General features: G+C 40.4%; 1 protein-coding gene across 8 annotated transcripts in view; it reads left to right on the forward strand.

Annotated features, from left to right (window-relative positions):
- The first annotated feature begins 351 nt into the window (after positions 1-351).
- Positions 352-27,884, forward strand: part of PALS2 (protein associated with LIN7 2, MAGUK p55 family member) — a 61,995-nt gene continuing 34,462 nt past the window's right edge. For 2 of the 8 annotated variants that reach the window (XM_085050940.1, XM_085050939.1), the window contains exon 1: positions 2,974-3,138. The gene's annotated coding sequence lies outside the window, so the exon portion shown is untranslated. Of the gene's footprint in view, positions 474-2,973; positions 3,139-3,195; positions 3,353-19,845; positions 19,997-21,465; positions 21,515-27,884 lie in introns of those variants that run through there. The other 6 variants (XM_085050943.1, XM_085050946.1, XM_085050945.1 and 3 more) reach the window with 6 other exon arrangements.

Here is a 27,884-nt window from a genome sequence, read left to right on the forward strand (position 1 = left end):
TGCTTGAGTGAGATCTGTATCATCAAAGGCAGAGTTCAAAGCTCTGTAGAGTCATAAACGCCAGTTCTTCTGAGTGCTAATCAATCAGCCCAAAAATATGAGAGCTGGGGCTGCCCTACCATACAGTCCTTATGCTCCCTGAATCCTGTGGCTAGACAGAGACTGAGATAATCCCTGGCATAAAGCAACTCGGTTTTGGCACTATTCTAATTTATGCCTGGCTGACCATGATCACTAGCCAGAAATTGTTGGGACATAAGTCAGCCCTGGCCAGGTCCTGTCTTCTCTGCCACAAACTGGGAACAGGGTGAGGCTTGGCTGAAGCGCAGTAATTGGCCATTAAATGGATAAAAGAGATTTACAGTCGTTTTTGCACTGCGGGAGCAGTTCAAAGCTATCAGATTGAACAGCACCAGCAGGGTCCTAAGGACCATCCTTGGAAGGGGGATTTCTGCTATGAGCGGCATGCAAACGTGAGTAGTAAAAAGCCCAAAGGATATGGTAATTCCTGACAGAGGGTAAGCATCAATTTCTAAATTCTTCTCTAAAACAATACATCTCTATTTCTTCCTTGACCCTAATGGATCAAATGGATTAAATACTGGGCAAAAATGGTGTGTGATCATTTGGGACACATTCCCTACAGGGCTTTAATAGCCAAATAGCAGCTGCAGAGGCCAGAATGAAAGACATTCAAAAGACTGTGGAGTGTTCAAAGTACTTTGTTTTAGATATTTCTGTTGCTGCCAAAAACACACTCCAAACCTGTGTTTCACAGGTTTGGATTCAAACTTTGAGCTGAACTGCAATAAGGAACCTCTAAGTTTTGCAGTGAAGCAATTTTCTTTCATTGGCCACAAAGGTAAAGTCAGTACCATGAAAGATGTCAGCATAAATTGCTACAACCCTTTCTCCTTAATAGAATAATGTTCAGTTTTCACAAATGCAGGAACTGTAAGAGAAGAAGTCAACAAGATGTTGAGTTGTGAAATACAGGATGAGATTGCATTTATGCATTTTGTGTCTCTGGTTCAAAAGGATTCCCATTAGAACATCACAAAAAAATAAATGAAGGGCAAAGGGGAGAAAACGATCTGAAGTTATTTTTTGGGGAGTGAGGATTTTTCATGCCTGTCAGTTTTTCCATCGTAGCTGCAAGGGTTTGAACACCAAAAGGGTGGCATAAGTCATTATGTTGCTTAGAATCCCTCATGCCATTTTAAGTTTCCTTTCAGTTTAACAAGGAGAAGATAACTGCTTGTGAAGCAATTTACCAAAAATATGTTCAATTTGGACTTTTTACTGAGAAATTGCAGGAGGGCTGTAAGCTCTTTGGACCTGGGGATGTATAATTCCACATGCCTATGAAGCTCTCAGCACAGAGTAGCTACCGTAATTTGAAGAGTAAGTAAAAATAATTCCTAAAGGAATTTTACGTGCTGTTTTCCTAAGATGAGGTGCACATGATCTCATTTACTTGATGCAACTTTATTGGTCAATCTGAAAGAGGTTTTTCACCTGCTGGCTGCTGTTCCACAGTTTCTGTAATTATGCCCATCACAAATATCAGCTGCTTTTTGGGGTATCTTTGGTGGCATAGAAATCAATTTAGTTGTTATCTGGTAGGAAAGCAGAATCTGAACCTGTTAAAATGAAAATGGGTAACTGCTGGATTTTCTGTTAGATCTCTACCCCCACATAGTTCTGCCTTTCCCTTTTACTCAATGGCTCCCAAAGAAAAAGCCAGTGTGAATTGCAGACAGGTTGTTATGAAGGGTTACTTTATGCCTCACCAGGCTACCAGGTATTCTTAAAACAGCATAATTACGCAGACTGCAGTTAAAGTGTACACTTGGATTCAACAGTTTCCAGGAAAGTCGGTATGAGGAGGAAAAAGTGAATGAAAACAAGCTGAGGAATGACGAACTGGTTTGGATACGAGCAGTTCGTTTCTGGGGCAAATTTTACCCTTAGGTGAAAACCAAAAAAATACAGCTTTAGGTAGCGAGAATTCTGCAGGCAGGACTGACTGTGTGCAACCCAAATTTCCCTAAATCCAAGAGTATCCAAAGGTGAGAGCCTCATCTGGAAAAAAAGCAAGAGCTACTCTATCATAACTGTTCAAAACAAACGAGATGTTTAAACAGTGACCTGAAGTGCAGAGAAATTGCTTTCCCAGAGTTATTTCCATTTAAGTGGCCTTGCAGATTATTGGCATCAGGGGAAACTCCCCGCTTTCCCTTTCGCTTCTGAAATGTGTGACTTCCCTGCTAGCGTTTCCCGCACTCGGTGACCGAGCAGGCAGCGCCACGTGTCCCCTCCTGACTCGGACCGGGGAAAGCCCGAACAGGCGAGAGCCGAACCGGCCGGGCAGAGCCCGAGCGCCGTCCGGCAGCGCCGGCGGGGACACGGCGCGGGGACACGGGGCACGGTCGCACACGGGCACGATGGCTCCCTCCTCACTCGCCAGCGCCAAACACACACGGCGGCCCTCACACACGGGTGCTTTTACACGAACACGCGCGTGTCCCCACACGGCCCCGCGCCTTCCCCGACACCGCCCACGCGCCGCCTCACACACACACACACGCACACGCACTCACACGCGCACACACACACGCGCACCCTGTGACACGCGCAGTCACGCGCACTCCCACAGACACACTCCCACGCGCTCTCTCACCCTGGCCGACCCCTCCTGCCCGCAGCCCCCTCACACTCACTCACGCTCACACTCACTCTCACTCGCGCACTCACACGCACTCACGCTCATTCACTCACTCACACTCACGCTCATTCACTCACGCTCACTCACGCTCACACGGGCGGGGGGGGCGAGGCGAAGGCGCGCGCGCGCTCCCTCCGGGCGGGCGCGGGGGAGGCGCTCGCGCGCCACTGCCGCGGTGGCCGCGCGCGCGCGCGCGCGCCGGGGGTGGGCGGGGCAGAGGAGCGGCGGCGGGAGCGCGTGCCACAGCCACGCCGGCGGCGCGCGCCGAGGCGGGCGCAGAGCGGCGGCGGCGGCACCCCCGGCTCGCGCTGTCCCTCCGGCAGCCCCACGCGCCCGGGGTCGTCCATGGGGCTGAGCGGCGCCCGCTGAGGGAGGAGGGGACGGGGAGCGGCGGGAGTCGGTGCCGGCCGGTGAGTTCCCGTACCGGCGGGGAGGTCGCGTGCGCGGAGGGGGAGGGAGGGATCGCCCGGGCAGCCGCTCGCTTCTCCCCTCCCTCCGAGCCGGCGGGGAGATGGTGGTGGGAGGCGGGGTCCCGCAGGCATCCCGACCGAGCCCCTCGACCCGGCGGCGGGAGCGGAGGCGCCCCGTGTGCGTGTGGCGTGAGGCGGGAAGAGCCGCCCGCAGGTAGCGGGGCCGGGCGGGCCTGCAGGGGAGCGAACATGGCAGCGCCGGAGTCCGGGAAGAGGGATTTTTGCCCCCAGAGCGGGGATTAACCCTCCTCCTCCCGCCTCCGGATGCGTCCCCGGGAGACTCGCGCTTCATCTGCCGCTCCGGATTATCCACCCGCCCACCCTCCTTCCCCCACCCCCTTTCCCGGTATTTTCTCTCCTTCTGGAGATTATCAGGTTTCCCGCCCCTCCCTCTCTGGAATCCTCCGCCTCCCCCCTCCGAGGGGATTATCTCCCCCTTCTCTGCTGGATTATCCCCCCAGTTCGCTGTCCCTGTCCCTCCCTCCGCGTTTATGCTTCTCCGCAGCCTCGCCTCTCGGGGATTATCTCCTCTCCCTTTGGGGTGATTCTTCCTCTCTTGATCTCTGCCCCGGCCTTTCCCTGCCTATTTTCCACCCGAGGAAGTCAACCCTTCCCTTCCGTCTGCCTCTGACTGGGGAAAGGGGCGAAAATGGGGTTGTGATCGGGTGGGCAGGAGTTTCCAGCAGCGCTGTCATCTCCTCGGTCGCTGTACGAGTACTACAGGCAAGTGGCTGTAGGTGTGGGAGAGGAGGCACCAGGGATGGATGTGCGGAGCTTGTAGCAGAGTTCAGCCTGTGGCGTTGTGCTCCGTATGCAGGAAAATATCTGCACCCTTCCCGCGATGGAGATGAAGGAGAGCCGACCTGGATCAGTGCTTTATAAAAACGTGCATGGTCGGGTGGTAGAGACTGCACGGAACAAAAGCTAGCAGCCTCTGAGTTTCTTTGAGGAAGGTGCAATGTACGGTGGTAGCACTGTAAGTGGGAAGGTGCTTGGATGACATTGCTGCTGTCCGGGGGTCAAAGCTGGCTTGGATAGCTTCTGTCTTGGCTTGCAAGGCAGCTGGTTTAGGCTGTTGCTCAGCGTTGAGGAGGAAGCAGACAGGTATCTTTCGCTGATGCTCTGATGCTGATGTGGTTCATTACTGTCAGCTTGCTGGCAGAGGAAAAATGTGTGTGTTCCTAAAACAGAGAAGGAAGGTTTATCCCATGTATTTGGCTCCTGTGTAGGTTAGACCAGTCTCTCCTCGTAAGTCCTGGTCTCCTGCACATGGGTTTGCTGGAGGAGAGTTGCCCATCTTCTGGCCATCTTGCTGCACAAGGCCCAGGATTGCATCCATTAAACTTCTCCCACTTGGCTTTGAGAGGAGGAGAGGCTGCAAGAAATTGTACAGAGACTGGGCAGCTATAAATAGATGTCGGACTAGAGGAGGCTTTGAAATCTTAGCATGCTGCTTCTGAACAGACAGTGTCTGTTAAACTGGTTGGGTTGACACTAGCATCATAATGTTTCCTTTTATTTCTGCTGAGGTGGTTGCCTTTTAACACTTTGACATGTGGCTGGACCATACAGCGTCTGCCAAAAAATTCTTCTTGAAAAGGACATAGAGAAAATTCTCATTTAAACAACGTGCTGATAATTGAAGTCTAGTTTGAGCTCATTTAAATGTGATTTTTAAAGGACCCTTCAGAGAAATCTTTAGTTTCCTCTTCCCTCCCTTGAAATGTTTGGAATTGATGATCTTGCTGCCCTTAATTTTTTCTCAAAGTATTGTACTACATAGATTACCTGAGATCTATGTTGCCAGGAAAAATCTGCAGTACTGAGGTATGGCATCACAATGCTGGTAGCATTGTTAGGATTTTATTTTGTTGTTTAAGTTTTGGAGTTTTTTGATTCTTTTTTTGTTTCTTTTTTTGTTTCTTTTTTTGTTTCTTTTTTTGTTTCTTTTTTTGTTTCTTTTTTTGTTTCTTTTTTTGTTTGCTTTTTAATGGAATCTTTGACATCTAACCAAAAGGGTGTATATTCAGCTTCTTTGAATTCAGAGTCCTTGCATTTGTTTTAGATCTTATGGATCACTGCTCTTTCAGCCTGTCTTGTTGAGAACTAATTAATATGGAAATTATTGACAAATATACTGTACTAGCTCTGTGTAATGGTATCTGTTCTGCTGCTCTGTTAGTGGGCTAACTGCATACTCTTAAGTCTCTAAAATGATTGAAAAGCTGTTGCAACATATGTGCAATTGGACCTTTTTTGAGCTACCGCTTGTGCCTTTTTTTTTTCTTTAAAAAATAGTGGAAGGTATTAAATCATGATGGTTTGTTTGTCTCTTTTTTTTTTTTTAATAAAAAAAGGGAGTAATGAAAATGTGCCTGGATAATATGAAAGAGTCTTAACAGAGGCTAATAGAGAGGATGAGTATCTGCAAGAGCCCTGATTTTTTGATATTTCTTATTTAGAGCATGAAATTTTAATCTGACCTTTTTTCCTTTTTCTGAGTTTATGTGTATGTAAACCTCAGGGAGGTAGAAGGGAGCAGAAATCTTGGCAGTATGACTTACTGGTTTTGGCATTTTTAGTTGATATTTAGCCATAGTAAAAGCAGGAAAGCCAAATAATCTATTAAATAATTTGGCTTTATTTTGAGCTGTTAATGGTGTGATCAGAGCATTATCCTCAAACACTGGATGTCTTTGGTCAGCATCAAGCTCCACCTTGATATTAGGTCCATGTGTTGGGTATTTCTATGTGCAGAGACAGAGGTCAGTGATCTGCAGAAAACTTTATAGTACTGAAATGACAAGCAAAAGGCTCTGTAGTGTGAGTCTCTTTGTACAGTGACTCAGTCCCTGAATCCTTGTGTAATTCTGAATTTTTTCGTAAAAATTCTAGTTTGCCATTTTCTAAAAGTTCATTGTCCTGCTTTAAACCCATGCTTTCTGCCAAGTGATTTAAAGTTCTCACTGGGTGGGACTGTCCCAGGCTTGTGAGTGCCCTTTGATCCTCTGTGCAGGACACTGATCAATGCATCTTCTCATGCTGTGGAAAAAGTGGGAGGAATTTCTTTTTACTTGAGAGACGGGTATGCACTTGGGATTGTGACAGTCTCCATGCAGATGTGGAAGGAATTATACTCTCTCAAGATCTGAAAGGATGAAAAGCTCACATATGTTAAAATAAAATGCTGTTGTGTTCTGTGTTTAAGCTAAAAATTGATAAAACCTGGATGGGTTGGCCTTGCACATGTGGTAAACCCCTGACTTTTTAGAAGCATCCTGCAACTGGAGGGGTAGTGGCACTATTGGACTAATGTGTGTGGAAATATGATGTAGAATATGATGGCAAGTTTGAGAGCCAGTCTGTGAGAGGGAAAGTGGTTTTACTGTTGCCCACAAGAGAAGAAACTTGTAAAGGGTTCTGGAGAAGCGTGAGTTTAGTTCAGTGTGACGTATGAGAGACAGGCTGAAATACAGATGTGCTGGTCACAAATACTGTTAGAGGGCTTGTATGATTCCATGGTCATTATAAGCATCTGCATAAGGATCTCAGGTAATACTACAGCAAAACTAGTATGACAAAGCACAGTGATCGTGATGTGCTATCCTGTGGCTAAAAATTGCTATTTTTCAGAATAAAGCAAACCTGAATTATGTAGTTATGGCTGATGTCATTCTTAAAAGAATAGTGGAGATCAGAAAAAAGATAAAAAGAGAGGTTAGGACAGGGGTTTTTCCATATGTAAACATTTACATTCCTATTTTGGGTTAATTAGAGTCTTTGAAGTTGCAGTAATTTCACAACCTGTGCTAAATAATAACAATAAAAAGTTGAAAAATGGGATGTTGTCTACTCTTACCATCATGTTTTAGTTATTTTCAAGGTCTGTGGTTTAAAAGAAAAAGGTGTTTCATAATAAGAATATATCATATTAGCAACGATGTAGCTGTTGAGCAGCTAGCAGAGTAATGAATGCATCGGTTCTCAGTGGCAAGAAGGAATGACCTTTATTGTTTTGATTTCATCACATTTATAGAGCTCTCAAAAGTCACCCAGATTGGTCAGTCAGAAGCCTTCCCCCAGGCCTGATCGGCCAGGCCTGCACTGTCCAAGTTCTGGGACACTGTTCCAAAACATCCAAACTTTATCTTTATTTACAAAAACACAAGAAAACTTCCCATGGGAAAAACTGTGCTAGCCACAGCACCATTCTGTGGGTTTTACACATCAGTTATTTAAAGAACTCATTCTAGTGTCCAGGTCTCATGAAACCATGGTGGAAATTAGAAAGGTACTGAAACCAGATGACATTTCAGATTTACTAGCAACAAATGTTATTCAATAAATTATGTCTTTTGAGAGTATTAGCTAGTTTTGCATTCTGACAAGCAACTGTTGGAGAATAGGGACTCCGTGAAATCCATGCTTACTGCAGAGAATGACAGTGGTTTCTATAAACTCATTTTTGGGGGAGGGGGAACATGAAACATGATGACACATGACACACACAAATTATTTGTATCTTACACAAAAACACAGCTCTTACAGTTTCTGCTTACCCAAATCCCAAAGGCTCAAATTACTGTTTCAGTGAAATTCACTTTTCCAGTAGGTGGAGACACAACTGTTGATTTCAAATAAGCTTAAGCCTGTACATTTTGATTGCAAACATTTTGTCAAGATACTGTTCAAATAATGAAAATTAGAATGTAAGAAAAAGTTTAAATTTTTATTTTAATATAGTTTACTTAAGCCTCTTTTACTGAAAGAGTTCTGGCATTCAAATATTGCTTCTCTAGTAAGAATGGCTGCTCAATTAGTTTGGGTTTCATTTTATAATTATCTCCACCCACTGGTCAAATATGCATTAATGAAAAGTTTAAGTGATACCTTTTAAAATATCCAAACACAGGATGGAGGAAAGTAGATTGACAGTAAATAGACTGAGGGTAAAAAGATTAGGTAAAGTTTTTTCTTAGGACTAGTGAGATAGGGGAGCCTTCAAGTAAACCAGCAGGGGAATAAGAGAAAGATGTTCTTTCATTCTATAAAAGTAGCAATTCTGACTGTTACTCCATTCCTTGATAATTTAAAAAAAAATTGATTCCATGTTCATTTATTAATTGTTCAGAGATCTGACTGCAGATATTGTCAAAGGTTTTGTCTGTAAATATGTCAGCAACTTTTTATATGATGTTGATTTATTTTTTTAACAAGTCAGTGGGCCAGTTGGTAAGTCAGCCTTTACATATCTTATTAAAATTCCCCCCATGCCGTTCCTGATCCTCTGTTGAAGTTTACAGAAGTCTTTTTGTCAAGATGAAACTGCTTATGCAGCAGAAGTTCTCAAACTGGGAAGACAAACTGTATTCTAGCAAATGAAGTGAGAGAAAAGTTTATTTTTCCTTTCCAAGCCATTCTGGCTTACTGCATTGTGAGCTGTTGTGCTGTAGCAAAGGACAGGGTTGCTGGACAGAAATTGCTTGAACAATATTAAGTTTGTTGTAGTCATACTGCTGCTTACAGCTTCTCATACATTCTTCAGATCATTAGAAGGAGGTGTAATTAGCAATTGAAAGTTCAGTTTACGCATTCTTTGGTAAAGAACATGCAGGCAGGGAGTAGTTGGTAAGTGAAACTTAATGTTCATGGAGTGTGTGACGGTAGGGCATTCAGTCATCTGAATTCAAATCAGACAGTCAGTTACTCTTCCCAGATCTACTGGCACGGCTTAGCTGCTTACACTAGATTTGGGGTGGAACAGCAAAATGGGATGAGCAGTGCTTGATTCGGTCACTTCTGACCAGTGAAGCTCCTTTGTACAGATTTAATCTTTGTAGTATTTTAGCAGCTTCCAGGAGCTTGTTGCTTGATGTAGTTGGCATTTATCTTATGTGATCTTCCCTGAGGACAAACTCTGGGTGTACACTGCTATGTGTGGTATTTAAAGCAGCATTCAACTGAGTCTTGTTTATCAAGTGAAACACTGGTTTCGGCTCTGTGAATTTTGTTGCATTCTTTCATAGCTTTGTGTGGGGTGGTCCACTTGCTGTATGGATAAAATTCAGCTTTGGTGTGAGCCTGTTGTGTGAGAGGAGTTGTCCGTCATGAGCTCTGCGATAATCTATAGGTGTCTTGTCAGAAGAGGGCTCAAATGGGCACACTGCCTTTGAGTCGTTGTGCTTTGGGAAGCGAGATAAACTGGTAACCAGTGTTGCTGGGTTTGAATCAGCACTTCTGTAACATTATCTGATCACACAGAGGTAATGGCTGTGCTTGAGTTGCTCTGACTGATGGTTGAGAACCCTCAGGTCCGCTTCGTGTTCCCATGGCTAGAGGGGAGAAACAAGGACAGTTTGGGCAGTTTCGAGGACAGGCCATGAATACACGAAGAGAAGCAGGTAGGAGTGGGGTATGAGAGCACTGAAGAGTTGGCAGTTGAATTGTCTCTTGAGTTTGACACATAATTTGATAGGAAAAAAAATCTGCTTATCCATCCATCCATCCATCTGACCTTGAGTCTGCCACACACACACCACTGGCTCCCAACAGGTAAGTCTTAGGGATCCAGACGTTGTTAGAAATCGTGCTATTGATATGGGATATTAAGTGGGTGTGTACACTGGTGAGAAGGTAAGAGGCTTTAGATGTTGTTAAAAAGGTGCAGAGAAGCGTTTTTTATTTAATGATTTCTAACTTCCGAGTGCGGAGCCTGAACGCGCCGGGTCTGCTCGGAAAGGTAGCTCAAGCGCGCCCTCCAGTGGCGTGATGGGGACAGTGGCGCTTGGAAGGGCTCGGGGCTTTCGGGGCCACCGGTCTGGGCTAGTGACAGAAGCCAGCTCCAGAGGTTGTGCGGATGCCTGCTTGCTTAGCTGAGTACGCTAATAAATAAGCCGATGCTTCTTAACAAATAAATAGCTAAATAGTAAAAAAAAAAAAAAAAAAAAAAATCCGCTGTTGCCAAAATTTGATTCAGTTAGAAATCTTGCTCTCATAGTTGGATCAAAAAATGACTCTCAACATCCAGTACTCTATTAGTTGGAGAGATTGGTGCAGTCTCTGCTGGGACTGTTTGTGCTGTCGCCTGGAAGCAGGCAGGTTTACTGCTGAACAGAATTTATTAGCTATGAATTGAAGCGTGCACATTTAACTGTGTCAAATCTTGGCAAATACCTCTGCAAACAGCACAGACTAACTAAAGAGCAGCAGAAAGAAATATGTAGTTCTTACCAAGTTTACCACACAGTTCTCAGTCTTATGTCAGATTCCATGCTGTTCAGGAAAGCAGCAGGAGCCTTCAGAAGGAAGAACTTCTTTGGTACTAATGAATAGGAAATGGAAAAGAGAAAGGCGGAGCGTTCAGCAGGTGGACTCCTAATAAAGTGGATGGTCTTAAGGCGCATTGTTGTAATTTGAGGTTTCTGAGATGACTGAAGGCTTCATGGATGATTTCAAGTTTCTGATATTGTTTTACTTTGTCTCTTTTTAACTGTTCAAACCTTGAGCTTCTGGCTCCTGGTAGAGTTCTTTTTTGTAGACAAGACCTAAGTTAGGCCTTTTTTGACCATACACCTTGTTTCTCCAAAAACTACCGAATTATTTTGAGAGTTTTGTATGACAGTGGGGCTGTCAGAATGGTGCTGTTAGGTCTTGCTGTTACCTGGAGTTGCTGAACTAAAACACTTAAATTAAGTAAATTTGAGCTCACAACAATATAGTGTTTGGTTGGGCTTTTAAAAGTAATTTTGTTTGTAAGGTGCTAGCAAAAAGCCTACATAGTGAACTTTCAGTGAAACCATTAAGAATCCTTATTTTAGAGTTGTAAGAATCTGTCTAATTACAAATTTGGCAAGAAATGCTTATGTAATAAGTTTCAGAACAGTCTGCTATTTAGCTTAGAATGTATGGGCACTATATGGAAAAGTGCAACTGTATGTCTGTTCGTATGTGACATGTGGTGTGATACAGTCATACCAGTTACATGTATCTGTTTACCACTGCTGATAAAGGCCATTACACAGAACGTATACTTTTGTGCACAAAGCTCTTTTCTCACTGTGGATGTCGTTATAAAGCTTTTACACATTTCAAATAATAATAAAAAAATAAAATCCCTTGGGCTTCCCTACCCCAGGCATAAGTTATTTTACTTTACAAATATAATTACTGTACTTCCAGGAGGTAATCTCTCTGGACAGCCATAGACTAGTTTGAATTAGATTACTCTGTTTTTTCCTCCAGGGTGAGATAATACATTGAGTTTTATTTTTCTGTAATTACTTCAAAATTTAGATCACTTTTAATGCTTACTATTCTTCCTTATAATTAGACAGGGAAAGCTAAGAATACTTGCATTTGAAAGGTTAACATTAACTTTTTTTCACCCATAACTTTATTTCCTCCAGGTAGGTATCTGCTCTGCTCCTCAACTTCCTACAGCTTACGCTGTATTCAGTTAGTCTCAGTTGTAGAGTTTCTTAATTTGGAAATACTGGAAATATTTACTTAATAAGCAGAGAATAAGCACACTAAATCTTTCAGCTGTGACATTTAACCAAGTCTAGCTAGAGCAATGTTTTTGTTAAATCTGTATTTCCAGAGTTCTGGGTTTGAAATCTTTCAAGTTTGGCAGTAAGCTTCATGAATGAAACAAGTTACTACTTTTACCACTGTTGCAAAATCTTCGGACAGAAAGCCAGTCAGTGTGAAATAAACAGAGGAGCAGAATTAGTCATGGGAGATAGTCAGGAAAATGTTTTTCCTATTTTTTTCTTTAACTTCAGCAGGCAGGGCAAATCTCTGGATTGTGAACCCCGATGGGATGCAAATGCATTTATATAAATAACCTGTTTGTGTTTGGATTTTACTTACTTTAAGAAGTAGCAATGCACTTAAGCACTAGATGAGAGAAGACTACAGCGATTAATTTGTAAATTAACCTTGTATTAGTACAGTACTGTTTTGAAATAGACAGGAGGAAATCTTTGGTTTTTTGAGGTCTCGGGATATGACTTCATGTTTGTGTTGAATACAGGACTAGCCAGGATATCTGTAGACGCAGTCAGTTCTGTAGTTGGCCTCTAGTATCAAAGTGCAGGAGTATTATGTACTAATGAAATATTAAATACAACGTTAAACGGTAAAACTTGTTATTTATATTGTCAATGAAGGCCTATAGCACAGCTACGTAACACTGCACTGTGGGCCTTCATTGCAAGTCCATTGCAAACCTGAAAGTATTTGGGTCCTCTTTAATACAGAATTGTCATTGGGTCAAACTGAAGGTCCATCTAATTCCTTTTTCTAACATGAAATGCAACTTCTGAAACCATGCAGAATCTATCAGGAGCTCCTGTTAATGTTATCTCTGAGCAGATTTTCAGGAAGACGGAAGACATGTATGGCTCTTGATGAGAAGAAGCTGGGGCCAGAAAATTTAGTATCTGGATAGCCTTTAATTCAGCTTCCAGATAGGGATAAAGAAGCATAACATGGTCCCCAAATGCCTAGACATCAACATCCAAAAACTGGTGAAGAATTCATTGTGCTAATGTGCAACAGCGGCAGAATCCAAAATTTAGTGCGTTGTTCATGACTAAAATAACATCTTATGTAATTGCCCTGGGCCTGCAAATTAGCAGCTTCCAAAAAGATCTGATAGCTTTGCAGAGGGGATTGAAAACTAAGACAGCAGAGTGACTGATAATGCTAAAGGCATAAGACTTGAAGGTCTATGGGAAGTCCATCCCTTAGCACAGAACAGAAAACACATTTGCCACCCTTTTTCTTTCTCTGCTTTTCTGCAAGTCATTAGGGAGCCAATATAAGTGCAAGAGGATGACCTGAAATACCAGGAAGAGGTTAGCAGCTGTGCATATGGCTGCCTACTCCCTAATATTGCACTGAAGAAAGACCCTGCATCAGGAACTTTCTCATGTTCTATGTGAACTTGCTCTGTGTTAGCATATTACCCATTTGAACTGAACAGGGTTGTTACCAGTAATGTGTTAGAAGTTGCAGTCTGTCTTTTAAATGCCCTTTAAAAAGTACATATATTTTATTTTGTTTGTGTGTGCATGTGACTGCATACATATATGGAAACATAGAAAAAAAGGGAATTTTAAATAAAATGCAGTATTTTATATACATGCATTAAGATGTGTGTGGGTGTATATATGTGGATACATATGTATCTGAAAAAAAAGAACACTTGTCTGTAAACAGAAAGCCCAACATCCATAAACTGTCTAGGAAAGCATAAAAACAAAGTAAGCATACAAGACATTTTCCCTAGGTAATCTCCCACAATCTGGCTAATGTTTAACTTGAGGATTTTTTAAATTAAATTAGGTTGTGGATTGTTCATGTAATTTGTGTTGTGTGCTTTTACCATTCTGTTTCAAAACTGGTCTCAACTTCTTAATGGAGCAGTATGCATACATGAATTGCTACAGTGCTCTGGAGATCTGTTTGATTAAACATGAGAAACTCTTATCCTTGGATTGGATTACTGTTTAGTTTCTTTAAATAATTGACAATGGATTTTCGCTGAAGTGCTTGATAACTGAGATGTGATATGTGCAGCATTGTAGCCTTCTGCGAAGATTGAGCCAGTGCTAGTTCTTGTTTTGGTAACAGAGCTGATGGCTTGTTTGCAGCAGCTTAATTATTACCCATATTTTAGTTTAGGAAGCATGTCAGACCAGGATACCCACAGGTTGTTCTTTGATTTGCCATTGCTCCATTCTGCCTAATGCTGTGTCCTGGTCAAACAGCAGAAATAGATGTTTAGCCTCCAAACACTGGAGCTTGTATGCCTGCTTACATATTTACCTCTCCAGAACTCTGGCTGCTGCCATGTGACATGTTCCTTCTGATCCTGTCTTCCACACAGGCACCCTGTACAAGGTGGACCTAGCCTTGGCCAAGATCTTGGTGTGGCTTTAAAGGTTCTTCTGCCTTCAGTCTGGGGTTTTAATAAACACAAAAGGATAAAGAAGAAGATTTTAATAGTTTGAATCTTGGGTTGCTTAGTCACTGAGCCCTTTGAACTTATATATCTGTGCTGATAACAGGTGGTTGGTTATCTGTGGGTAAAGGGAAGACTTCTCCATTAGTAATATAAATGCTATTTCAAGTTTGTCTGACAGTATGGTATCCTGTGCCTGGAAGCATGTTCAACTGATCTGTGGAAATGCATAGATAATGAGGAAACAGAGGTCTCAGGCTGCTGTGATTAAAAAACAGCCTTCCTAACATCCCTCTTCACGTAGTTCTATATCTGTAAAAAGAATTTGGAGCAAGCTGAAACAACTGGCTCACCTTTCCCTCATTCACTTCAGCCTTTCTACAGGTAGCTAGCAGTTTTTTATATTTTGTATCACTTGGAAAACATTTCCAATTTTATAGCAATAAGCAATGACTTTAAAGCTTCTAGGTTCAGTCTTCTGACGTAAGAAAGAAGGATGGAGTCAGGAGTTCTAGACCACCCTGTGTTACCAGTGAACTGGAGATGTATTTTGTTCAGTAAAATCAGCTTGATACAAGATCTTAGAATACAAGCTGTGTTTTCCATGCCGAATAGAAGTTATGGAAGTATTATAGAAGTATTTTCTTCTACCTGTTGGAAGTGTGGTGTCAAGGATTCAGAGAGATGTGAAGAGCTCTTTCCCCTTTACTTTCCAGTCTATTGATAATCTTCTCACTTGTTGGTGAAAGTCACAGTTCTCATGTTTGATCCTTTCATCAGTCAGTTAAAGTGGTGATAAAGAAGCAATATCCCAATACAGTTCTCTTAAAAAGGTTTTAAAAATACTTTTTCAAGGTGACTTTCCTATTATTTTTTAATAGAAAGTGTAACCATTTGCCAACCCCTAGTTTGGTGTGAATGGAATGTGGAAGCTCTCAGGGTTGACATAAGTTTGGAAGTGAATAAAAATGAGGGCAGTTCCATTACCAAGAACTTGATCGAGGCTTTTATAGGTGTTCTTTCTTCTTGACAGAAGAGATTTTAATAGTGGTAGGTAAAACAAATAATTATGGGGGAGATGGGTTTATTTGTATAGTTCAGAAATAATGCAACAGAAGTGGAACAGAAATAACACAACAGATATGGAATCCAGAAAAAATTGGCTTTTCTTATCCCAAGTTGCACCAAGAAGGCAGGTCTTTTTCTAATTATTGGTATATCTTGCTCAGAAAAGTGACAAAGGTGTATCTAACTTCTGCTCTCAAGACCAGCTATAATTTAATCATCTGATACCTTGAAAGTGAGGCTTGACCAGACTTGTGTTTTCTCTTGCTGAAGAAATAGATCCTTTGGGAGAAAAAACCCAAAACCAAAGTGCAGCATGAATATGCTTCTCGTATAGAAATAGGGGAAAAAAAAAGGAGTAAAATTTACCAGCTGTACATTAGATATTGTCTTTCCAAGTGATGCCCAAAAATACTCTTATGCATTGGAAGATGTTGAATGCATCATAAATCTCAGCTAATATTGTCTAGAATCGCTCTGTGTAGTTATCTATGACCAAAATTAGAATCCTGCTAAAGCTTCTGTTACGTAGTTTTTAGAGTTCATTGGCAGCTTCTGAGTGAGTTAAAAGGATGAAGAAAGGCAAAAGAAGTTAAGAGTCATAAGGATTCTAGATCTCGGCCATCCTATTTTAAATTAGAATTTGAACATGTTAGAAAGATCTCTGAATGTCTATAGCACAGGTTGCTTTTATTCAAACTACTCATTCTTTTTTTGCGGCTAAGCTGCCATTTTGGTTTTAGTCTTTACTCTGATTCTTAAGCCTTTGGGTATACTTAGGAAACAGGAGGAGTACTTTCTCAGGTGAACAGAAATAGGCTCTGAATAGAAAGATAGTGGAAAAAATCTTGAGTCTATATGAACCTAATGTATTAATCAAGAGTTATACTGTGTGACATTTCACAGTTTGTACTTAAGGAAATATATGCAAGTACCTCTTGTCAGCCTGTTTTGAGGGGATCTGAACATATAAACTTCTGAATGAGTCTTTTATTCAAGTAGGTCACTTCCTTCTTTTTGGTTTTTTTTTTTTCTGACATAATTCCCAAGTCAACTTTAACAGATGCCTTAACTTTGAAGTTACTGGGACTGCTTACCTGCTTGCAGCTAAATGTACATGTCAATCCTTTTCAGTAATATTTTAGCAAATTCTGCTTCTCTGGAATGCTGTCTAACCAGCTCTTTTAAAGGCAGCAGGCTGAAAGAGGGACACAGTGAGGGGCAAGTTGAACCTACTCAGCTTTGGGAACCCCTCTCTCTTTCCCATCATTGAAGAAGCATAGTTACATCTTCTTGGTAGAAGTTCCAGTCTGTGTAAATGAGGACAGGTGGAGCAGGTAACAGTTCTATTTAAACTCTACCAATTCCAGCATGGTGTAAGCACCATGTGGTAATGCTGGACTGTGTACAAAAATGACACACAAGGTGTGGTTTCCTGGGCCATCAGCTGGAGCATATAAGACATTTCACGTTTTTAATTTTTCCTACTCCTTTTGCTGTATCTAGTTTTGCTAAGTTCATCATAATGTGTTGGCTACTTTTCAGCCATTTTTTTCTCCTTTTATTCAATAAATTTTCAAATAATTCACTACTAAATAAGTGTTCAGGACTTTTAGCTCTCAAACAAAATTTTACTTTTATTTCTGTGTTGGAGAGATGACCAACTTCTGTGTGTATGGTAGGGTATTTGGCTAAATGATTCGAACACTGGGCTATGTACGCATTCCTGTGTCCTGATGTCTGGTAGAATGACTGCAAAAAACCCATGAGAGATAATCTGACACTAAGATGATCTTGAATTTGTCCATCTTGGTGGTGATTAAACTCACTGAAATATATTTTCTACCCCTCCCAAAATATAATCCAACAAAAGTCTTCAAAGGATTAAAGTCAGCGGTTTTTACAGAGGATTATTTGTACAAGATGTTGGAAGTGCTGTATCCATGAATTTGTTTGGGATGCTTTTACTGCAGTGTGTGTCTTTTATGGAATCTGTTTTCCTTCCTCAGAAGTCATAAGACACTGTGTGTTGCAGGGCTTTGCTCTGCTGTTAGCACAGTAGACTCAAGTAAAAAAGTTAGGGGAAAGCAAGAATGTCTGGGATGCAGTTGCAATGATATTTCTGTTTCAAATTTATGGTGGAGTCTTGCAGCTCTGCAGCACTAAGCAGATTTGTCCTGTGTTGTAAACTTCTCATTTTGTCAGTCTTTACATTGTTTTTCTGTATCTGTCATGCAGAGAAATCTGTATCCACCTGTTCTTGGAAAGTCCCATGACTGAAGAGCAAGGCTGGTAGAATTACTATACTGATTTATTCTTTTTCCTAAGTCTTGAACTTAATATAGTCTTCTGATAATTTAAATTGAGAGATCTGATGTGTGCACATACAGCACTCTGTAAGTGTTCCTTTCTCACAAAAAGATGCCTCTTCAGGTTCAGGTATCTGTCTGGAACAAGACCTGATGATGGACTTCATTTAAAGAACTAGGAAAACTGGCAAACAGTGTGAGTCTTTGGTAAAAATCCTTTAGGGGAAGGGTTCTACAGTATATTGTTGGTATTCAGAATGGATGAGAATCTTTCTGTTCATGTTTAAGCTTCTGGTTGGCACAGAAGACCAGGAAATTACAGGGCTTCTTGATGTCCTCTGCTTTAACTTTTTTGACATGCTAACAATTCATTTATTAAGCACAGGAAGATCACAGTTTTGAGCACATGTGAAATTTATTTAACTGCATTGTGAATTTCAAGTACTTAGAGTGTATATAAAAAAATTGTCATGAGACTATTTAATTCTCTACCCTTTCAGCCATAATTTAATCCTATGTTGAGCCAACGTAATGCATGCCTGATTGTATCTTTATCCTTCATAGCCCCTGATATCCATTGTTCTGGACAGGGGCATGGTAATTAATTTGTGAAAAGAATTTTTCAGTACAGAGGCTTGGCTTCTTTTTTGAACTGCTGGCAGGAGCTCATTCAAAGCAGTCTCTCCGGTATTAAAAAACAAGTGTTGATTCCTTCTGTGTGAAAGTTGGCTTGTCTGGGTCTGAAAACTTACGCTGAGAAGTGATGTGGTATTTAAATCCTGACACTGTGTTTGGAAAAACAGAGTCTCTGCCAGATTTTCTGCAGTTGAGAAAGCTTCTTTCATGTTTCAAATGCTTCAGTCATTGAACACAAATTCTTCTTAGGGGATCAAGTGTGATTGCTATAACCACGGCAAGTTACGGTAGAGAAATACTCGATGCCATCAGTAAGCTTGATTTATAGAAAGGATAGTAATGAAAATAAAAAGCTCCTTTTCCAGGCAATATGGTGTTAGTACTGCTGACGTCTCCTCCAAACTGAGCATTCCAAAGGAAGTTTCGACGTGAAGATCTGATGTGTCTAGTGGATCTCTCAAGGTGCAGACTAATACCAGTAGGTTGGACCAGCAATCCAGTAAGTGCTTACCAGGCTGCTGAGCTTGTACCTTTTTTAGTGTACCACTGGATCTGTCCAGGGACAGGTGTTCTGGAAGTCTACCTGCATGTGATTTACTTTATGAGATCCATTTCTTCAAGCTATTTTCCTATCCTGACTGGACCAAAAAGCAAACTAAAGTCCAGCATGTGTCCTTGCAGTCCAGCAGTCCTTACAACTTTGCACACACATGTAGCTGACTCTTATTATGCATGTAGCTGAGGTATCAGGATCTGTTCATTTAGAGAAGTGCACACCTGGACTGCTTAAAAGTGTCAGCTACTCTTTGAGTAGAGACAGTCAGCTAAGTTCTGTCCTGAGTGTAGGACTTGTTCCTGTGCCTCATGACAAGTGGAATGTGTGCGTCTTCTCGGGGCTATGTTAACAGACAGGGTCTCTGAGAAGTGTAAGCAGAATCAAGATTCCATTTGGGTGTTGAGCATGTCTTCAAGAACAGTGTAGTGAAAAATGAAAGAAATATAGCTGATTATTTGAAAAATAGCAGGTTGGTTTCCATTCTGCAAATAGGAATTTATACTTCTGAAAATGCATTCCTAGACTATGTTTTGTTTCAGACCTTTCAAAATCCTGAGGAAGAATGATTCCATTTAACTTCAGTGCCAAGTTTGCATGAGACAGTGACTAGTCCATTTATATCATACTACCTTGTGTGCTGTATAACCTGTCTGCTGAGGTAGGACTTGTTTTTTTAATGTCATTCATAAGTACTGGCAACAATGTGGTTTTGCCCTTGTGACACCCAGGAAGTTATGGAAAAAGACATCATTGCCCTTTCAAGTTTTCTTGGGAACGTGAAGGTAATTTCATGTTAAATTATTCCACAATCTTAAAGCTAGTTGTGTCCAAAGAAACAGTTTATCCATAGGAGGTTACATTGCTCTTTTTATATTGTTCTTAGGCCCAATACTCTTCAGGGAAAGAGGAATTTAATAGCGAGTAAAATAAGCAGAAACTACCATGGATAGGACTGAGTGCTCTGAGAACTCATTTGGTGTGATGAGACAGTCCTCTCAACTGCCATGCTGAAGGTGGTTGGCAAAGCAATTACTCTTTTCCAGGTCAGGACATGGAGTTCTTAAAACTTTCTTGTGGAAAAGCTGAAACATGGAATTATTTATCTATTGCAGTGAAATTCCAAGGCTGGGGACAGAGACTCATGGTCCCCAACTTACCGTTTCTGATGGTGCCTGGGAGGAATTCAATAGGCTGTTTTGGAAGTCCTCTCCAGTTCTTTTCTGTGGATGGCATTATAAGGGGCCGTGGCTACTGATAACCCAGGTAACTGGACCCCAAAAGCTGTGCAAATCTGAGAGGTTCTGCCATCAAAACCCAACAAGGTTCTTGGTTCTATTAGTATTTTCCTCTCCTCTCTCCTCCCACCCCTTTCTCTGAGACCTCTAAGCAGTGTGAGAAACTACAGAACAAAGGACTTGAGTGAAAACTAAGATAATGCAGCTTTTATTGTTTCAGCATAAATAGGTTTGAAGAGAGTTAATGTATGAGGATGTGTATGGACTGTTTTTAAGAAACAGCAATTGCAGTTTGAAGTCAAGAAAGATATTATCCTACAACTTTTTTATTTTTTTCCCCTCTGTAGATTTTCTTATGGCTCAGATGCAGTCAAAAAGCCAGGTTCCATCAGGGTCTTATTTTTACAAGAAAAGACATTGTAAAAGAGATTATGTCATCTCAGTAAAAGTTGTAGTTTCAAACATCCCTGCTTTCAGATTTACAGCAATTTGCCTGTCTCAGAAAATGATGAAAAAGCCTTGACAGACATTATTCTTCACTGAGTTTTGCAGTGGTGTGAGCTGTTCAAGAAGAGAAGTTCAGCTGCCTTTGCGTTTGCCAGTACTTCCTAGGGAAACCGCCCCCCCCCCCCCAAAAAAAACCAAAACAAAAACCCGAAAACATTTTAACTGAAAAATGTGCAAAACTTGGCTTTTAGAGCAGTTATTGAGGGAGTGATTCGTGTATTGTGGGGTAAATGGAAGTATATACTTGAATAGTTACTGGTATCAAAGAGAAATAAACTGGAGAGAGATTTCTGGTGGGAAGTGTAAAGCTCGAGGGCAACCAAGGTCTTCCAAAGAAAGAATGGAATGGGAAGACGTTTAAAACTCATTGTGTAATTAGAAAAATTCTAAGTATTTAGTTGCAAGTTTTTCACTGTAAACATTTAGTTAAAATTCTCTGGTTTTGCTTCAGTTGTAGTGATGGGATACGTGACTGAAAATTCAGTTCGTAGACTAAACTTAATGAAACCAAACCTGATATTCTGAGGAAACACTGGAAAATTTCAAACATGTCAGTATGCATCACATGCAGTCTTGAAGATACCCTTTGCTGTTTCACTGCCTATGCCTACTGTATCCAATACAGAACATTGTCATTCAGGTTTCACAGCAGTAACTTGAAAATTTACTTAAAAGTGAAGGTGGCCAAGATTCAAAGAGAACATTCAAAGTGGCAATTTCCTTAAAAACATATAGTTCTTAATCCAAGGTGCTCCAAGAGCACTAGAAATAATTTTTTCCTATTATTGTGCCTAGATATCCTTAAATTGAAGTTCAATTTGCCACTTTTCATTAAACATTTGCAATCATAAAGAAATCCTGATAACATAATGTGGGGAAGTAGTTCAGGAGGTAAAACAAATGACTAAGGGCAGTGGGACTTAATCCCTAAAATTTTTCAGTTCCCTTCAAAATACAAGTGTCAAGCTGATCTTTTTATTTCTTTTCCAGGGTTCTTGAACATACCCTTCAAAGGACTAAAGGAACAAAACTGTTGAGGGTAATGAATAGGCAGTTGTGTAAATCTTGACTGCACTGAATTGAAAGAACGATTTAGAATAGTCTCTTCACTAGGAAAGTGACAGAGGTGTATTTTGGGCATTCCTGAAGGTCGAGTAAGCTTTTAATAGGCCATCATATTTTGCCATCTCTTCATTAAAGCTCAAAGGTTTTATGTGGTATTTTTCACTAGTTAGAAACATCAGCAATGTTATTTTGCAAACAAAATTGGAAAAGCCATTTTCTATCCACTACATCACTACTAACATTCCAACTGTGTTTTGGAAATTTTCTTTGTAGGCAAAGCTTTAGCTGTGTCCTTAAAATAAGCGAGTACTGTGTCATGTGACAAAAGTAGTGACATAAACATTTTTTTATTTTCCTGTTGCAAGTCACCCTGAACTACAACATCATTAATTTAGTGAATTGCTTTTACTGCTTCCTAATAAGTTTGGGCAGAAATGGGAAGTGTGTGCATGAGAGAAATTAGTTTAGAGGAAGTGGGAGCATTAAAGTTTAGGTATGAACTTCAAGTGAAATTTTTGGAAAATGTACTGGGTGATCATGTAAAATTGAGGTCCTGGGACAGAGGTAATTTCATTTAAATGTTACAATTTTTGCAAATTCACTCCTATCTTAAATTTTTTGCCTTCAGGCTAGGATGCAGTAGAAAATTGACTGAAATTAAGTAGACTCTGAATCAGCCGAACATTTCCCTATGGAAGTTTCTCATGGCAGGTCTTTTTCTTTCTGTAGAAAAATGGGCTAAATATAATAAAGTAATTGAATGCGTTTTTCCTTTTTTATTAAAAAATATGTTGATATAGTCTAAATATTTTCTAAAGTGCTTTATTTATTTTGTGCTCCAAAAAGCTGTCTTATATTTCTGTTTTCTGCGTATAATTTTATTGAGCGATTTTCAAATGCTTGTGTAACATCTGTAGTGGGACCTCACAAATACTTTTAGGCCTGCACTGGTACAGCTCTAATTTAAATACTCCAGTGTTTTAGCTTGGAAGAGATAATTGAATAAATACTTCACAGTAGCAGAGGCCTGCAACAGTGTATATGGGTGTGATAGTTAAAAGGGCAGTGGTGTAGTTTTTTAAGTGGCTGCATCATAAAGGAGCAATCAGATTTTGAAATTGCTGTGTTTGGATTTCATTTTAAAAAGCATTTTGCTGTTTTTATAAAATAACTCTGAGAATGTATTATGATACAGCCTTATTTAACTTGATATCACAACTCTTCATCATAAAACTCTTAATTGTTAGAATTCCTGTCTCCTACAGTTGAAGCTGTAAAAGGAAGTAGTGTTGAAAGCAATAGTAGTATCTGGATGATATGTGGTTTCTGGTGGATTTCCTTGTCTAAGCATTTTCAGTGAAGCAAAAGAGCACCAAAAACAAAGTGCCAAAAACTAGTTTGAAACCTAGAGTAATAGCAGTGGGGCAAAATATACCTGTAGCGTTTTCACTGAAGAAAGAGGACATTTTGTACAGTTACAAATTTAAATTTTGGAGGAGAGTGAAGTTTAAAGTGTTCCTTTGTACTGTTCTGTGACAGACCAGTAGATTGAGCTGACAGTATGACGTAACTGTAAGAAGGTCAAAATAGATCTCATTATCTCTCTGTATCAGTAGAAAGGGAAGTATTAATGGTGTCATGCAAGGCACTCATGAGACTCTCATCTGATACATTTTGCACAGTTCTGACAGTCTGTATTGAAAAAAGGTGCAGACTGGAAGAGGTACAGGGGAGTTGTGCCAAGCTTGCTTCTTTGCCAGTCAATATAGGAGAGGAGAAGTTGCCTTCTGAAGGGCAGAAAATTGCCCTCTTTACATTAAAACAATGAAAATGAAGGCATTTTTTGCTAGATGTAAAAAAATTGGTTAAAGAACAGGGACCAGAAAAAATAGTTTAAGCTAGATTTCCTATTGACCATGATTTAAGGAAATGCCCAGGTATCTGAAATGTGGATTGTTTTTAATGATATCCTCCTGATACTGTGTTGAGTGATCTGGTGCCTTGAGACAGGATGCAGACACCCCTGAGATGCAAACTGCTGTGGAACCAGCATCATCTCTGGTAATCAGATTAATCATGGGTCTCTGGAGGTGCAGTGTTGTTACTCGCTACACAGTGAAATATATATTTTTGTTTTTTTAAAAGTACCTTGTCTTTTTTGCAGATGTGCACAAACCATGCTATAGAACAGCACTGTATAACTAATGTTCTGAACCATGACATTTATATTGACAGTAGACTACGTTGCAATCCTTGTGAATTTTTAGCTTTCTTCTTTGAGAGTATGCCTATCCAGAGTTCCTAGACGAAAGTGCAAATGGTTGAAAAAAGATGTTGATGGCCAAGCTTGCACCAGTTGCTGCTGAGGTGCCTGCTCTCAGAAGTGGGGCACAACATGCAGCTTGCCGTATCCACTGTCACAGTGTTGGTTGGAGACCAGCAATGAGATGAAAGCGTGTTAACACTTGGAGTGGAAGTCTGCTTTCCCTTTGGAAGGATGTTCATTATTTTCTTTTCAGGCCTAATGTTTGTACTTGTGGGAAGAAGCGATCTAATTGAGGAAGAAATCTTAATTGATTTCCAGCTGGCCTTAGGCTGAATTTTTGAATAGGATAAAACTGTATAGATGGTTCTGCATGGCTTCCCCTCAAGTGTTACACCAGGAAAAATGGTACAATAAACTGATTCTTTTGTTTGTTTGGGTTTTTTGTTTGCTTTTTACACATAACTTGTTCCTGTGGTATATAACTGTGGTCTTATGCTACCATTTTTTCAGTTCTGCTTTCTTCAGGCTCTGTCATACTGCAACAAGAGATAATAGTGAGTCCTAAGAGATAATAGTGAGTCCTGTGGCAGAAATGTAGAGATGCAAAGCTTTGATTCATTTGGAAGGATACACATTAGAGAAAGCAGTATTTCAAAAGCTGTACTTACTTTGTTGCATCCCTTTGCTGGCATTTTAGACTTCATAAAAACTGGCGTTAGTTACCAGATGTACTGCAGAGAATGCAAGTTTCTTTATCCAGCTACTGTTTGCAAAATACCAGGGAGAATGATGGATGTGTGCAATAAGCTCAGCCTGTTGTATAAAAGTTGAGTGGAGTGCAGGACACATTCTGAAACTTTGTTAAATTTGACTGGAACTTTTGAGTACAAAGTAGTATCCTTAGACTGTGTATCCACTGAGCTTTTACCTTAATTTAAAAATCTGTTTTGAGATATTCTGCGGTACCTGAACTACTACTTAGTTGAAGAACTAAGGGTAGTACAGTCTTTCTTCACCAAAATTGAAATTTCTCCTGGGGCATGTCCTAGTATTCATTTAAAGTGCAGTAGTCTTTACGTGACATCAAATACATACTTTCCTAACATCTGTAGCTTAAAAAGTAAGAACACAAAAAAAATTCAAAAATCCAGCCTTTTACAAAACTTTAAGCTGACTTGCTTGTACATGCTCTGGTTTATGCTGTATGGTGCTTGAAGATTTTTTTTTCTGCATACTTGTCTGGTGTGTGTATGTGTGTTCTTCCTCAGTTAATAATTTCTGCACCTGAAGCTTGCATCATTCTTCATATAATTAAAAAAGGTCAGAAAACTTGGTAATACCTAACACCTATATAGGCTTGTCATCAAAGCATCAAGCTTAGTTAGTGAGCATCAAGTTAAGTGAATTGCCTTTGTACTTCATGAAGTATTTTTCCTTGCAATCCTTTAAGAAAGTGAAGTCCAACATAATTTCCTTAATACTGGATTTTAGTGTATCTCTTATCAATATCTTACTGATGGCCATGATATATGTATTCAAATAAGACTTAACCTTTTAATTCTGCTGGTTTTGGAATTTTGATGTTTTGTTCCCTTTTTATCTTTGCTGAGATAATTTTTAAATAGCGCTTTATTTTCTCCAAAAGATGCAGCTGTGAGGTCCATCTGTTCATCAGAAAATTTGTGCTTCATCTTTTTTTAGACAAACTTCACAGCCTGAAAGAAGTATGTCTGCAGTGTTTGAGCTGGGGAAGGGTTGTTGGCTCTTCCCCATAGCTTTTGTGACCTTCACAATCGTGAAAAATGGGCATGTAAGATGTAGTTGAGCCAGGTTTGATAAGGGTGGGGACTGCTTGAGCTTCTATTTATAGGTATGCTAAAATAGCTCCATCTTGCCTTGCCAGTAGACTTGGAGAAAATGAAGTAAAAAAAATTAATAAGATTTTCTAAGCACTTATGTTATTTCTTTTCAACATGCAGAAATTCATTGGGCAGAATTTAAATATCCAGAGGAACATATATTCTTATCAATTAGACTTTTCTTTCTTCCTTTACAAATTCATTGCCATATGTGATTCTGCAGTCAGTAAAGTGTTCATGCTGCAGACAACAGCTTTCTTCATTAAGGAGTCTTACTGTCTTTTTAGACAATATCTGCTGTATTTACTGCCTGAGGAAGGGGTTCCATTTAGAAAAACTGCCTGAATGATGTTACAATGGAATGCTGTCCAGGAATGTCTGAGGTAAGGTGGCTGTCCAGCGCTGTAGCTGCACTGGCCTGGCACTCCCTGCATGGCAGTGTCTGTCAAATAGGAGGTGCAGAGTCAGTGGGTGTTTGAAAGCCCAAGTGTCACTGCACCCTGCTGCAGAGAGCTGCGTGTGTGGAGTGGGTGACTGATTTGTAGAGGAGCAGGGGCTGAACTGCAGTGCTCCAGCAGTCCTGTAGCACTCACTGAGTGTAATCCTGCTCAGTGCACACAGCTGCTGGCTGTGAAAACACAAACATAATGTTCTATGTGCTCACTGCATAGTGCTTTCCCAGAGACTTTGATCTTAAAATATGGCTTCTCAAACTTACTCTAGCAGTAGGAACAGACAGCTTTGTCAGTCTTTCGTGTATTCCTGGTCTATAACCAGTTTGTGAGTGAACTTGTTAAATGTTCTCAGAATGTTAACTTGTCCATAGGTACTTCTTTCCTCCGTTCTAAACTGCCAAAAATTCTTTAATTTGTGACTGGTGAGAGAAGTGACCAATATAAAATAACGGTTTTTTCCCCCTTTGCTTTATATTTAAGCATAATAATAATTATTTAAAAAACGTGAACCCAAATGGGAAAAAATTACAGAGTTGTCATTGGTTAAGGGCTGGCAAAATTAAAAAATTAATCTTTTGTCTGAGCTTATTGTGAAACTTTTCAATGTATCCCTCTTGAAAAGGTTTTAAATCACACAAGAAATTATTTCTGAAGTTTATGTATGTGACAAGATTTTAATCTAACTTTCTAGACTTTGTTTGGAGCACCTGCCTCACCAGTAGTCCTTGAGGTATTTATTATAGCTTCCTATCCAGATGAGTAGGCCATGTGGAAATAAATATGCATGTTTATTTAAATATATTATACATAATTTTCTTTTCATTCCGGATATTTTGTAAGCTTGGAGAGTAATAAAATGAAACTGAGCTAAAAAATTCTGTGCAAGGTATTCACTCTGAAAAGCTTTAATTTTCCCCAGTGAGTGACACATTTGTCTTCTGTCTGCAAATCTGGAAAATTTATTCAAATGTATGCTTCCTCTTTCCTCTACATAGAATTAATGTAGACAAGAATTAGGCACTGAAAGAGAGAGTAAAATCAAATTTAGTAGAAGAGTCACAGTTGAGAGCTTGGTGAAAAACTGTCTTTTTCTTACAAATACAAGAAGAGAAGTGTTACCAGGGTATCTTTTACTTCTCTGATCTGAATTTACTATTTTAAGTTACAGTGTGTAGATGAAACCTTTGAAGCATCCTTTGGTTGTCTGAAGAGCCCTGTGGTAATTAGGAGGACTTAATTCTGGTTAGTAAATTTTGCATTAGGAAGTGGGATTTCTGTCTTCTGCACCTCAGGTTGTATGCTATTTGCCACAGAGATCAATTAACATCTCTTCCCCCCTTTTCTCTTTTTGAAATGGGGTTCAAATGACAAACTAGTTTCCCTGAGTATGGGGTCATATGTATAGTAGGATTAAATTGTTCAGTGCAAGTACACAGCAGACCAGTATGTTCCTGCTGAGTCTTGCTTGAGGCTTTAAACTTGCTGTAGTTATGAAGATGTTCTTTGAAAATTGACTGTGGAAATTTATTCTACGTGTATTCCCTGTCACGAAAGCCGGGGGCTGGAGCGAAGAGGAGCCTGCTGTAATCCCTTTTTATCTTAGGAGTCCCAGCTCAGACTCAGTTCTGTTGTCACTTTATCCTGTGAATCCCTTTATTTCAATGCCTTGCCTCAACTGAGAGCCTGTTTCTGCTGCCCAGTTCCTCCTGGTGTGTCTGGAGGCTGTTGTCAGTGTGTGTCTCTTGTGATATGTGTGTGTTCCTA

This window comes from Lichenostomus cassidix, chromosome 2 (assembly GCF_008360975.1).
Source record: "Lichenostomus cassidix isolate B80296 chromosome 2, HeHo_3.0, whole genome shotgun sequence".
NCBI classification, from domain to species: domain Eukaryota; kingdom Metazoa; phylum Chordata; class Aves; order Passeriformes; family Meliphagidae; genus Lichenostomus; species Lichenostomus cassidix.